This window comes from Miniopterus natalensis, chromosome 14 (genome assembly GCF_054644295.1).
Source record: "Miniopterus natalensis isolate mMinNat1 chromosome 14, mMinNat1.hap1, whole genome shotgun sequence".
NCBI lineage: Eukaryota > Metazoa > Chordata > Mammalia > Chiroptera > Miniopteridae > Miniopterus > Miniopterus natalensis.
In genome coordinates, this window is record NC_142094.1 from 53,359,103 (window position 1) to 53,373,929 (window position 14,827).

The following is a 14,827-nucleotide window of genomic DNA, read 5'->3' on the forward strand; positions in this document are numbered from 1 at the left end:
CCAGCGGCTGAGCAAAGCACACAGCTACCCAGCCCTGCAGACAGGGCCCAGTGAGCACGTACACGGGCCCGGGGCTTCCACAAAGAACAAGGAGTCTTCAGGCAAGAAAACCCACCCTCCCACCACTGATCCAAACCTCTGGGTTGCCTCCTCCTTCCCAAGATAAGGCTCTGCCAAGAAATACCACTGAAATTCCAAGGAAGTTCACTCGGAGTTTCTTCCAGCCAAGGGAAAACCTGGAGCTTATTTTCTCCCCATGATGAAACCAGCCTGGCATTAAAAACAAAAAAAACACTACAACGCTGCCTCTTCATCAGGCCAGGTCCGGAGGAGCAGGTGGAATCCCCCTAGCTGTGGGGACATCGTCTCGCACTGGGAGTCGGCTGAAGGCTCAGGGAGCTGTGACGAGTGGAATCCTCTCCCCAAGCCTTGAGGATATGGAAGGGACGCAGGTGAGTCAGTCCCCACAAATCCAAACAGATCCATGAGCTGGGCCCACCTGCACCTGACCATTCCCAGGAAGGTTCACGGAGATCCTCCCAGGGAACTTTCCAGGTGGACATGTGACCACCGCAGGCTAGTGCCTGGGTCCTTTAAAACAGATCCCAGCGCTGAGTATGGGCCACGGTGAGTCGCACCCGAGTTCCCCGAGTTCTCTCAGGCTCTCAGCCTGTCCCTCGGCTCTGAGGGAAGCCCCGGGGCCTCGGGGAGAAAGCATGTATCCTTCTGCCGTATGGGCCCTGCTGCTTCAGCCTCCAGGCCCCCATCCTTTAAAATGGCCCTGGTTACAATGAGTCATGCAGGAGGAACTTTGCACTTGGCCAAAAATTTTTTTAAATCTTGTTTAAAAAAGTAAAATGACTCACCAACTCATGAATGCCACCAACTACTTTTTGTGGCACCAAGTCTTGGAGTGGTGCCGTGCCAGTCACAAGGGAGGGGACGCCGAGGCGAAAGGTGATAAATGTCCAGCATGGGACATGAGGACTGGACTCTCAAATCCTGTCACTCTGGCCTCTGACACCCCAACATGTACTTCTTCCTGTCTCGAGAAATCTGTCCCATTCTGTAACTGAGGCAGCTCCCTGCATGCTTGCCTCATTCGCCCACCAGACCCTCCCTCTCCTCAACATTGAGAGACCCTAACAGGAGTCTCACATCTGTCCCCTCCCGTCTGACACAGTGCCCTCACTCAGGCCCCTAGCACCCCCTCACCGGGCCGAGCCCAGCAGCCTTTTCTCCTCTAACCCATCCTATTGTTGAGATTAGTTTCTATAAAGTGCAGGACACCTGCTGTCCCAGCTCGTGCCTCACACGGGCATTCAGGCATCTACTCTAGGGGCCCACCACCACCACTGGCACTCCCGTCTCCCAGTATTTACTAACCATTTACCAGGAGCCAGTGACAGTGCCAAGGCCTTTAGATAAATTACCTAATTTGATCCTCAAAGCCACCCAATGAAGCAGTTACTAGTATTATTCCTATTTTCCAGATGAGGAAATCAAGGCTCAAAGGGGTTAAACCCAAGTACAGGTTATATGCCTAGCGAGGCTCAAGGTGCCGCGGTGGAGGATTCCCTGTGGGACCAAACCCCCCCGTTCTCTCCAACGTGTCCCCTGGCCTAGCGGAGCATCTCCTGCTCACTCTAGATTTCCCCTCCCTTTCCTTTCGGCCTTGTCCCAACACAGTCCCTTCAGGTCCCACCACCCTTCGCTGGGCATGCGCCATAGATCAAATTCTACGTGTACCCACCCCCACTGGCAAAATTCATGTTGAAGCCCCAACCCCCAACATGACTGTGTTTGCACACAGGGCCTCCAAGGAGACAGTTAAGGTTAAACGAGATCAGAGGGGGGGCCCTAATCTCATAGGAAGAGACACCTGAGATAAGTCTCCTTCCATAAATGCACTGAGGAGAGGCCAAGTTAGGAAACATGGAGAAGTCAGCTGTTACAAGTTGGGAAGAGAGGTGTCACCAGAAACCAACCCTGATGGCACCTCGATCTCATACGTCCAGCCTCCAGAGCGAACTGGGAGAAAATGAATGTCTGCTGTTGAAGCCCCCAGGCTGCGGCCTTCTGCTGTGGCAGCCCGAGCCGACTACCACAGCACCCAAAGCAGGCACCGAGGGCACCCTGCTCTCCTGCCTACTGTCACCCACCCCCGGAACACAGGAGGGGGGCAACTCAGTGAGGAACAAGCAAGAGGATTCATGAACAGCTTGGCCCTGAAACTACGAAGGACTGGAAGAGGTGGCCCTTAAAAAAAACAAAAAAATAGGTGGCAAAAAGAGAAATACGCCAAGCACACTTTCAGGAAAAGCTGCCCCCTTGTTCCGCTTAGTTGGCCAGAGTCTGGTCCCTGAGCTCCGAAACACCTGTGTTTGATTCCCCAAGCTTCCTTAGGCCTCAGTCTCCTCATCTATAAAATGGGGATATTAATATGGACCACACCAAGTTGTGATGTCAGGGTTATTAATAATAATGCATGTGAAAAGAAAAAGGTATTAAATTATAAATGTTGCCATCATCAATCTCCCTATTCCCTAGAGAACTGTTTCTTCACCCAGCATGCTGACGCTGAAACAGGGCTATAAATTGAGAAAGACCCAGAGTAGCAAGGGAGTCTGCATCGTGTTTAATGGGGAGGGGGGCCGGGCAGAAGAGCCAGCCATACAGGGACAATTTGGTGTTGAGAATGGGATATGAGGGGTTATTTTGGGGACAGCAACCATGTGAAAGGCATTGGGAAGCAGAAAGATGGAGAAAGATGTTGCTAAGGAAATCCACACGCTGCACTGAGAACATTCTTTCCTGCCTTTGATATTCCTCGGGAGATGGAGTCAGGTTTTAAACCACCTTTAATTACAGCTGAAGTGCCACACTCTATTCTTTGAAAGCAGCTCCCCACAGATGCTGAGACACAGGGGACCCCGTAACTACCAGGTTACATGTAGGAGGCACCTAGAGCTCGGTGTCTGACAGAGTGAATGCTAAATAAGTGATCTTTCCCTTGACTATTATTAATAAAAATCTACTCGGCTGTTTGATCTGAGGCAGATTCTCCAGTATCAACCTCAAAGCCCTGGGTCCCTAGCCTCCTTCCTCACGTAGAAACCCAACCCAGCCCCTGCCTGGCACTTTTCCCTGAGCCTCCCTGGACCTGGAGGTCAGATTCCCACCGCGGAAGGTGCCTCCTGGCCAGGCCACGGCACCCACGAGCGAATTGGCCCGTTAGAGCCCTGATGTGTGGGGACCCTGAGGAGCGGGAGATAGTTCCAGCTGATGGATGGAGCCCAGCTCTGGTCTGCCAGGAGTCCAGGTGCAGCCTCAAGCCATGTGACTCATCTCACGAGACAGACGGGACTTAGAGTGATCGCTGCCCTGCCGTTTCTCCAAATAACCGGTTGGCAGGCCCAGGACCAGCTGGTGACAGTTCAGAGAAACGCTGCCTTTTTCCTCCTGGAGAAGATGGGCCACCTTGAGAATTCAGAAGCAGGACCACCAGGTGTGCGGCCTGAGGCGCTTGTGGGGGTGGGTAGCCAGCGAGACCCCACGTCACTGCTGGAGTCCTGGTTTTGCTGATGACAAGCCTGAAGGAGAAAGGACGCTTATCTAGGGTCCAACAGCAAGTCAGAGGCCAGAGCCGGAACAAGAACCCAGGTCCCTAACACACAGACTGGAAGTCAGGGGGTCTGCTTGGGAAGGCCGCAGCCCTCGGGGGGGCTCCCCACTCACAGCTCGGCTTTCCAAAGGAGGCATGAGGTCTTCCACCTCAGCAGGGATCTCAGGCCCCACGAGAACTCTGCCTCCCGCCCTCATGCCCTCTGAAGGCCTGTCTCAGGGGCACCTCGCAACCCTGCAGGACAGGAGGGAAGCAGCAGATCCAGCTGGGAAAGTGAGCCTCAGGCCTCTGTACAGGCAACGAGCTCCAAGGTGGGCTACGTGCTGGCGGTGGAAGGAGAGGCCAAACGTGACTGAGAACCGGAGATCCAGTTTCTAGTTAAAGAAATCTTCCAGGTCTCAGAAAACTCACTGACCGTCCCAAACTCGTCCACTGGCGGATCCTCCCTACTCAGGGGGCTGAGCAGCCGCCCAGCCTCGGCTCTCAGCATCTCTGCTCAGTGTCCTTGGAAGGCTGTAAGAATGAGGGTCAGCTGCTGGGCTGACATCACTCAATGGGGGAAGAAGGCAATGTCATTTCCAGCATCAGAGGGGCCAACCAATGGGGGTGAAGGCACCATGGGAGTGCGGCCCGGGAATCTGTCACCTTGGCCATTTCATGGGGCGACACTGGAGAAGTGAAGAATCACTCTGGGCAGCTTCTCCTTTCTTTTCTACAAGCGCCGAGATATTTTACAGTCGTTGTGTGAAGGTCCATTTGCAACAATCCCAGAAAATGGCCCTTTCAAGGTCAGGGAAGTGCGAGCAAAGGAGCAGCAGGAGCAATTACTCCCGATGTGGGGCCTCTGGGTGCTTCATGGTTAGAGAAAGGGAGGCATCCAGTAGGAAATAAAAACACACACCGAGTGCAGGTGCATTTTCTGATTAAACAGGAGCAGTGTGGTGGTGCAGACGCTGCTCAGATGGAAATGCAGGCTGGGATCCATGAAGCCCCAGGCTCAAACGGCTGCTTGGCCTCCCCACCCTGCCCTGCAGCTCAGCTTCCGTGGGGCTCCTCCAGTGGGAAGCCCCAGCAGGAGGCTGTGGGGTGGGACAGGGTGGCTGAGCTGGTCAGCACGAAACCCCCTTCTCCGTGCCAAGTTCATGGACCTGTGGGCAGTGGCCAAGATGACAAGTGGAGCCTACGTGAGCCTGGGAAAAGGCAGGGCTCCCCTCAAGCTCTGGCTTCTGGCTTCCCGGGAGAAAGCATATCCGCTCAGTGAACATCCTCGGAAAAGTCATCGAGGTCACGCTGAAATCAGGCATCAGAGCCAGAAACAAACAGGACCAAGGCTCTGGCGAATCTTCCAGCTTCAACCCTACAAGACCCACCACCGTAGACATTCAGAGTCAGCCTGACACAGTCAGACCTTGACCGCTAAGCAGGTGTGGGCTCCTCCAAATCAGACCGTGACGCACAGATTGGGGGCAGGTAGGTTATCTGAGATATGACCCCAGGAAGCACAGGCTCCTGGAAGTGGGCAGGTGTGGCGGGGAAGGGAGGAAAACCAACAAAAGACATGCTGAGGAGCAGCTACCTCTGTGAGTCCCTGGGACACTGGGCAGAGCCCCCTGGAGTTGTCGCACCAAGGGCATGGAAGCTGAGCATTTATCTACCAGGCCCCCTCCCCACCACTGGTTGGGAATTTGAGGAATGCTCCGGGTGTCAACTCCCTGGCACACAGGCCAGGACACACCCCTGGACAGAGAATACCCTCAGGAAGAAAGGCAGGAAGTCACCACAGTGTACAAATTATCTATAGGTGACCTCAGGGGTGTGCCAAAGAGCACACCCTCAGCCACTCACTTCTCCGAGCCGCACTGTGAAATGGGCACAAGAGTGTCGAGAAGGCTGAGCAACAGAAAGTGTCAGGTGCCCTCACGGCTCTGCGCCTGGCGCCCAGTGAGGGCTCTGGGCAGACAGCCTTGTCCGTCCAGGGTTACAGTGGTGCCGTGTGCACACGTACACACCCCAGTCCCACACAGGGATTCTCACTTGCAGCCCGGGACACTCCCCAGAGGATGAATTTAAAGAATGGGTGGTATTTGATCAGAAGATAAAGGATCCATTTCTTTAGTGGAGTCACTGATGCTTCATCGCTGGAAGGAACCTCAGAGGGAATCCAGTGATCCCTTCAGAAGAAAAGTTAGGAAACCAGGGCCCCGAAAGGTGAGGTAACTCCTGGCGGGAGGCCCATGGCCCCCTCCCAATGGCCCGCCTCCTGCAGATGGCCAGTGGCGTGGGCATCATTAGGCCACGTGCCAGTTCTTGAAGGACCAGCTGCCTGGGGCTGCCATCCAATTCTCTTGACATGCAAGAGCCTCACAAAAACGCCCACTTGTGATGGTGATGGAGCCAAGTGTCAAAACCCAGGAGAGGAAATGTCACATTGATCCCAGACACACGGTCCCTGAAATCTGCCATGTGAGTCTCACTCTTCCGATTTAAATCCCTTTGGTTCTGTAAACATGTATTGAGGCTTTTAGGAGCCAGGCATTGAGTACCGAATCCAGGGGGGAGACAAACTCAAATCAGTGACAACACCACCATCAAAGTGTGACCATGGGGAAGCGTTCAATGCTACAGAAATGCAGATAAGGGGGCAATTGTGTCTGGGTGACACAGGAGCTGATGGTGAGTAGGGTCTTAAAGGATGCATAGGAGTTTGCCAGGCAAAAGAAAATTAGATTGGGGAAGGACATTCCAGATGGAAGAAGCAGCATGAATGACGAAAGGAGGCACGGAATGCTCAGGCCCAGGTAGAGAACAGTCAGGGCAATGCTGAGAGGGGTGGAGAGAGGAGCTGTAGGTGTCGCCATGGCAGCTCCAGCGTCTACCCTGATTGGTCAGTGCCTGTGCTTGTACCAGTTGCTGAATAATTTGACTCTGGTGCCTGCTTAGATGAGGGCTGGAACAGCAAACTATCAGAGGATTGATAGGATCAGACTGGTTTTTACAGAAACCTCTCTGTTTGAGCACAGCAGGAGAGATGCAGGCAGGAGCCAGCCCTCGGCTCACGGGGCCTATTTGCTTTCCCTCCATGCAGCTGTAATCGTCGGTAAATTAGAATGTCTGAACTTGAGCTCTGGAAGGCCCCTCAGAGACTGCCCAGTTCATGTCCCTTGTTTCACAGGTGAGTTGCCAGCGATGAAATTAGAACTAATACAGCATTCAGTCAATCATCCGGCCCAGGCTGGAGTGCCCACCCTGCATAAGGCACTGCCTTAGGCCTGCAGGACAGAGCGGAGAACAGAATAGCCACGGCCTTGGCCCCTGTGGCATTCATACACTAGTAGAGGAAAGAAAGTAAAAAAAACAAAATGATTCCGCTTATGGGAGGTTTCAGGAAGGAAATAAACAGGAGTGATGTGATGCAGGGGCCGGCGGGCCATCTATGGCCCGCGGGCCGTATCCTGCCCTCGGCCTCTTTGTATGCAGCTAGCTGAGAACTGGTACACATTTTTAAAGGTTTGTAAAAAAGAAAAAGAGCATACAACAGAGACCCTCCAGATGCCAAGCCTAAGATGTTTGCTACCTGGCCCTGTACAGAAAAAGTGCACCAACCCCTGCAGAGTTAGTGGGAGGGGACTTTCTAAACCAGTAGACTCTGCATTCCTGACTGGTGACATGGCCTCCGCCTGCTCCCCCAGAGCTCCCTCCACCTTGGGGAGCATAACACATCAGAAAGGTTCGTCAGAAGTTCACTGGAGTTGGCAACCTGCCTGTGGCCAAGAGTCGGGATTTCCGGCCGCCTCCTTCCCCACCTGCCGTCTGGGGTCTTACTCAAGTAACCTGGTTCTCAACTTGGCCACAGCTGTGCCTCCTCCCACCCCAACTAGCAGACAGGAGCCACGCACAAACAGCTTCTCCATGGGCCCCAAATCCCTCCACTCGCCTCCAACTCCTGCCTGAACTACTTAGTAAAAAGTAGAAGCACATGGAGCCCTATTTCAAGACACCTCCCCAAATCCAATACCCAGAACCTCTGACGGGCCTAGTTCAGTCAAGTGCATTCTCAGTCCACAGCTCGGAGTTCGACTTTACAAATCCTGGCATTTACAACAAAGGAAGAAATGTTTATGTCCAAAGAGAATCCAATGCACAACTCTCGCTCTTGGGGAAAGAAAGTCCACAGGACACATTCCAGCAGTGACTGTGAATGGAAAGCCACACAAAGCCAGAAGTGTGGTGTAAATCCCTGAGCTCACCACTCAGCAGCACCTGTGACACATTCCATCCTATTTCTGTGCAAAACAAAGTTGTCTCTTAAAAAGTTTGTTCCATCAATGTTCAACACAGAGACTTTCCTCTCACACAACCCATCACCTTAGAACAGAGATTTTCAACCGGTGGGCCGCAAGAATTTTTTTTAAATTGATTTCAGAGAGGAAGAGAGAGGGAGAGAGAAACACCAATGATGAGAGAGTCATTGATCGGCTGCCTCCTGCACACACCCCACTGGGGATCGAGCCCACCGGGAATAGAACTGTGACCTCCTGGTTCATAGGTCCACATTCAACACTAAGTCATGCCGGCCGGGCCACAAGATTTTTAGAACATGCTATACCTATCTAGTCTGGGGCACTGACCTCTTTTCCCTTAGATTGTCAAATAACAAAATGGCAACAGGAAACACAATAACCGTCCAGTGTGAACCCCGTCTTGAACCTTATATAGGTCATATAATATTATTGGTCACGTCACATAATAAGGCTGCCTCTGATCGGTTAATTCTTGGAACCAGAAATCCTTATATACAAGTATAGGCCCCCGATCTTTTAAAGAGTCAATTTGGAGCAAAAAGGGTACGTACATTTTTTTGGGGGGGGATTCAATCAAAATCATGCTTTTTTTTTTGGTCAGATTGGCAAAAAATATATTTTTTGGTGTGCCACAGAATTTTAGTAATTAATTTATGTGCCATGAGATGGAAAAGGTTGAAAATCGCTGCCCTAGAAGATTCTAAGAGGCCATTTCCTTCACAGTGTAAACTGAACCTCCAGGAAAATAAATTACACCTGAACAGTTCGTTTGAAATTGTTAACTAGCCATTCACTAGAGTTGCAATAACTCACATGTCCACACAAAGTGATGCCATAAGTTCTCACTACGGTGATGGGGAAGACGGCTGATGACGATGAGGGGCTGACCACGCTCACCTGGGACGCCTCCCGCACCCCATTAAAACCTCAGTCAAGGGATTCTGGAAGGAACAAATGCACAAGAACACAAGGAATGAGAAACAGCAGGAGCCACGTTTTGAAGCTGGAAAGCAGATGGGTAAGTTGTAACTGACAGAGGAAGACAAGGGGAGAAAGCCGAGACCCAACCTGACGAACACGGGAGAACCCAGCACCAGGTACCCCGGCAGGAGGGGCGAGGGGGGGTTGGAAACATGACGGTTAGTAGCTGAAAGGCCACCTAAGAAGCAGTTAGATCCCAGTTACTTCTCCCACTCCCCGTACTTGGCCAAATGCCCCTTCTGCCCCAGAGAAGACTGGATGCCGATTCCCTGGGGGAAGGAAGAGAGGCTCTCTCCACTGGGGGACATCAAGAAACTACAGGGAGGGAGGACCTGTGCCGAAAACAGGAAATTAAAGCAAAGCTGACATATTGGATATGGAGACCCACAGCCTTCTTCCCCCACTCAGATTTCAGAATGCTGGCCAAAAAAAAGCAGGAGATTGGGAAATTCTTCATGGGGCATTGACCAAGTCAAGGAGCTAACGTATTTTATTTGTGTCCTCTAAGGACAAGTGATGGACAGGTAAAAATGTTTCCCCTGCTTTTCTCTCGGGAATACTTAACTTAGAATCGACTTCTGTCAAAAAAAAAAAACAAAAACACAAAAAACACACACGATTTCCTGCTTTATCTCCTACCGCTTCTGTTTTAGATGGGGAATAGTATACTGTTTGACATGCACGATTACAAGTCTGCAGATTCTACTCACGTTTCTGCTATTATTGTTTCTCAAGGCAGCTGAACTTCATCACCCTGCAGCAGGGCTCTCAACTTGACCTGCAATTACAATTACCTGGGGAGCCTAGAAAACATACCCATCCCAGAGCCCCACCCTCCAGTCTGATTTAATTAACTGGGGAGGGTCAGCCATCCTAGTTGTAAGAATCCCCCAGGTGACTCTACTGTGCAGCAGAAGTTGCAGATGAGGAAAGACGGAGGGTGGTCCCAGCCCTGAAGTCCTGCTTTACCATGCAGGGTGCAACTCTCCCTGCAAAGGGGCTGTAAACTCAGGGAAGGAGGAACCCATCGCCATGGACACCAGGGGGCGCCCTTCAGACAGTGCTGCACAGCCCGCCCGCAGCTCTGGCTGGAGTAAAGCAGGCCCCCTGTTTCACTGCTGTCCCCATCTCAGCTTGTCCCTGGCAGCCAGGTGACAAAGGGTCAGAATTTCCCCAGGGAGGTCAGCGCTAGGAGGAAGGGCTGAGGGGCGACTGTGCCCTGCCCAGCACTCCATGGTTTACAGAATGCCTCCATCTATTCTCACTGTATCCTCACACCAGCTGGCTGGGGAGCTCCTGCCCCATAGTACTGACCATGTGACTGAGGTTCAGGGAAAATGAAACCACACACATGAGGCCCCTCAGCAAGTAACAGCAGAGCCCAGCTCCTAGGCTTGGTGCCATGAAGACCCTCCTGCCTCCTCCCTGCACTGTTGCTCTCTCTAGGGCCACCTGGGGCCTCCTGCTCCCCTACACTAGGAGCAGGGGCCCTGCTGGGATCTCCCAGGCATGCTGGCCCTGACCCCCACTGGCCAGCTCTTCTGCTCTGACCACTCCTGGGCCTCACCATGATCCATGAGCAGCCCTGAGACTCCAGGACTCCGTGAGGGCTCCAGACATCAGATGCAGGATGAAGGTGGCTGATATAAGAGGTGGCATCACCCAAAGGGATGTCCAAATGATGGAGCCACATGCACTCAGGAGGAACAGGTGTTGGAGAAGGTGGAGGAAAGGCCCCACCAGGTGGCAGAAGGTTCCACTATCACAGATTTGCAGCCCCGGCAGAACTCTCCTGCTCTGTGGACCCCAAAGGTTACTCTCAGGTGTCTTTGGGCCCTCCCTGTATGGCCCCCATGCAGCTCATCTCAAATCAAAGCAAAATATGGGCAAATTGTAAAATTAGTATTTTATCTTCACCAACTTCAAACTTATCAAGGGTCCTTTCTGGCAATGTGAGACCAGCAGATGTTGTTTCAGGAAAGAATTATTTGAAAGAGCCCTGCCCTGCCACACCACAATTAAATTTATTATGAAAGATTAGCTGAAGGAAAAATAAAACACTTTCTAATTTATTATAGGAAAACATTTCTTCCACTGTCTGCCAAGCTTTCTACAAGTTGCAGGCCAGGAAGCATGTTGCTGCTCCGATTCCATTTTTCTAAAAATGTATCTATTACTATGCAAAAAAGGTCACCCATAATTCCAGCTCCTGGAAATGACCACTGTTAGCAATTTTATATCTATCCTTCTATACTTTTAATTTTTCTTTAATCCTCACCTGAGGATATTTTTCCATTGCATTTTCAGAAGAATGGAAGGGAAAGAGAAGGAGAGAGGGAAAGAGAGAAACATCGATGTGAGAGAGACACATCGATTGGTTGGTTGCCTCCCAAACACAACCTGAACAGCATCAGGGATCAAGCCTGCAACTGAGGTACATGCCTTTGGCTGGAATCAAACCCGGGATCCTTCAGTCCATGGGCCGTCGCTCTAACCACTGAGCAAAACCAGCTAGGGCAGAGGCTGCGGCCAGAGTGCAATGTCCCATCAGCATCCAGCTACCGTCATAGAGACAGTCTGATCAGGACCAGGAAAGCACCCAGGAATCCCCTCGGGTCCCTTCCCTATTGGCTAGAGCTGACCCCAGGAGAGCCCCCAGTCCTGTTGGAAGATTCGGGACTCAAGGTTCCGCACCAGCTTCCGAGGCAGGTCCACCCTGGGCCCAGGCAGGTCACCCAGAGCCGGTGACCGCCTGCTGAAGGCAGCACGTGTAGACAAGCCTCTGGCCCTGAGCGCACGTTTCCACAGAGCGGCTGGTCCCCTGGCCAAAAAGGCTAAAAATAATCTCGGGTAGATTTCCAGACCCGACTCTGACGCATTCAAACTAAAGAGACTCAAAGATTTGAACAGTTGATGGAAACTAAAATATCAACGGGCTCCTCCGGCTTGTGGAGCACTTTGTCCAATGATTCAGCAAAAGATACTTATTCGTTGAGCACCTGCCAGACACTGGGAGTTGGAGAGCAGGGAGTTTGACACCAACCCTTAAATAGACCATGGTTCATCTTTATAGAAGCTAAAAAGGAGATGATTCTATATGTACTGGCCTGGAAAGCTCCTAAGACATATTAAGTGGAAAAAACAAACTGCAGAACAACACATAGGCTCACAGATGTACTAAATTTAAATTTAAAAGAATGTGTGGGCATGCTCATATAAGTGCGTGGCATACCTTGTAAAATCCCAGGCAGTAGTATTATTAACCCTGTCTGGCAGATAAAATTAAGGTTCTGTGAGGTTCGGTAACTTGACCATATGGCTAGTAAACTGTGAAAACAGGGTGTAATAATAACCAGTAAGATATATATATAGCAAATTTTTAAAAAGAACTGGAATAATACACACTAAGCTCATTCATTCATTCAACAAACATGGACTGAATGTCTACAATGTGCCTGGCACCACTTCTACCTCTGGAGATAAAATGATGAAAAATACAAGTGAAGTCCCTGTCCTCATGGCACTTATATTCAGGGGTCACCTCTGGGAAGGAAATGGTAAGAGGGTGGGGGTTGAGGAGATGAAGGAAAACATTAGCCTTGTCTATATTGTTAAAATTTTTCATAATAGGAATTAACCCACTATTTGAATAATTAAAATTCACTTGTAGTATTTTTATTGAAAAGGTACCTTGGGCTTTGGGGAATATTTCATCTTCAAGCCTAGTGCGCAACTGCTAAAAGTTTGTTTCTAATAACTTTTAATTACTATAACAGTAATGTGCGTTCAGAGAAGTAAAATACAGATAGCTACCACTTACGGGAGGGACCTAAGCCACTATCCTAATGAACCTTTTACTCTCACCATGTTGTCTGATCCCCATAACTACCCTGTGAAGTACCTATTCTATAGATCAGTTCTCAACCAGGGGCGTTTGTGCCCCCAAGGGCTATGTGACAGTCTGGAGATATTTTTGGTTGTCACATTGTGGGAAAGGAGGCAATTGCTATTGTCATCGAATGGATAGAGTCCAGGGATGCTGCTGAGCATCCCGCAATGTACAGATCAGCCCCCAGAACCAAGAATTCTCTTTATGTCAATAAATGTCAATGGTGCTGTTAAGTTGGAGCATTGCCCCATACACCAAAAAGGTTGCGGGTTCGATTCCCAGTCAGGGAGCATACCTGGGTTGCTGGTTTGATCCACAGTTGGAGTGTGTGCAGGAGACTGCTGATCAATGTTTCTCTCTCTCCCTTCCTCTCTCTCTAAAAAGTCAATAAACTTATCCTTGGATGAGGGTTTAAAAAATAATAAAAAGAAACCCTGTTATAAATGAAGCTGAGGTTCAAAGAGAATACCTGCCCAAGGTCACACAGCTAGTGCGGTCAGCACAACAGTGGCCACACAGACCTGTGACCACGTTACCTTACATGGCAAACGGAATTAAAATTGGAGATGGAATTAAGGTTGCTAACCAGCTGACTTTAAAACAGGGAGGCTTCCCTGGAGTAGGAGCGCAGCATCATCACAACGGTCCTTAAATGTGGAAGAGGGACGCAGAAGGAAAAACAGAGAGATGGCAGCGTAAGGTCAGATGGACTTAGTTCCTGATGCTGGCTTTGAAGAAGGGCGGGGGAGGGGGGCACAAGTCAAAGGGACCCAGGCGGCCTCTAGACACTGGAAAAGGCAAGGAAACAGGTTCTCCCCTACAGCTTCCAGAAAGGAGCCAGCCCTGCAGACAGACACCTGATCTCAGTCCAGCAAGACCCATTTCAGACCTCTAACGTCCAGAGTGGTGAGAAAATAAGTGTGTTTTAAGCCACTATGTTGGTAGTCAATTTATCACAGCAGCCAGGGAAAACCAATCAGCATCCCACCAAAGCATCATCACCTGTTTGCACGTCTGTCTGCCCAAATAGAGGTGAGCTCCAGGAGCTCTGGAGAATGTCAGTCTTACCCACCACTCAGTCCTAGGCCTTGATGGTGAACAAACAAACTTTAGAGCTAGAAAGAGGCAAGAAAACACTTAGACCATCCAATTATTTTAAATGAGAGAAAACCAAGGTCCAAAGAAGGGGAATGACTTGCTCAAGGCTGCTCAATTTACTCCAGCCTAAGCCATCACCCTCCTTCTTTCTGGTCACTAAGCCCCAGAAGCCCCAGGACAGACACTACTGCCAACTCTCCATCACAGACAGGCACTGTCAAGGCACAAGAAACTCCTAGGGAACTTGGGACAGCTGGGGAAATGTACGTGTAAGTCAGGTAAGACCAGCAGATGTCTAGGATTTGAGCAATCTTGAAAACAGTCACCCCAACAGAGCAGCTGACCCCTCCGTGCCTACCAGGACCAGCACCTGCCTGAGCAGCTCAATGAGGGAAACACTTTCACCTGAAGCTTTAGAAAGGCCCAGGGCACCTAACCAGCTGGGAGATGCTGGGTACACTCTTTTTGCCTCCCCAAACTTCATTTCCTTTTCTTGAAATGGGTATCACTATAGGACTGCTGGGAAGATTTAAGAAGAGAGATGAGTTCATGCTGAGTGCCTGAGAGCTATTGTTATTGCTATTATTATTAGCACCATCAGCCCCAGGATACCTGCCTTTCAGACTGTCAGCTTCCCAGCATATCCTGCTTTAAACAAAACGTGGACAACCCAGGTTTCTAAACGCAAACCACGTTCTGGGGAGGAGGGCGGGTGTGTTACAGACAAAAAGGGTTACTCACTGTACCTAAGAATCCACTACTGGGTAAATAGAAAAATCCAGACCATTTTGACATGGAAGCGGTTTTGTCTGGGGGGCAATCTGACACAGGGTGGGGTGTGCCCAGTTCTGCCCCAGGCAGCTCCCTCTCCCGTCTCCTCCTGTCCCTGCCGCCTGTGCTCCTGCAGCCTCTCCCATGTGTCCCCGGAGGATG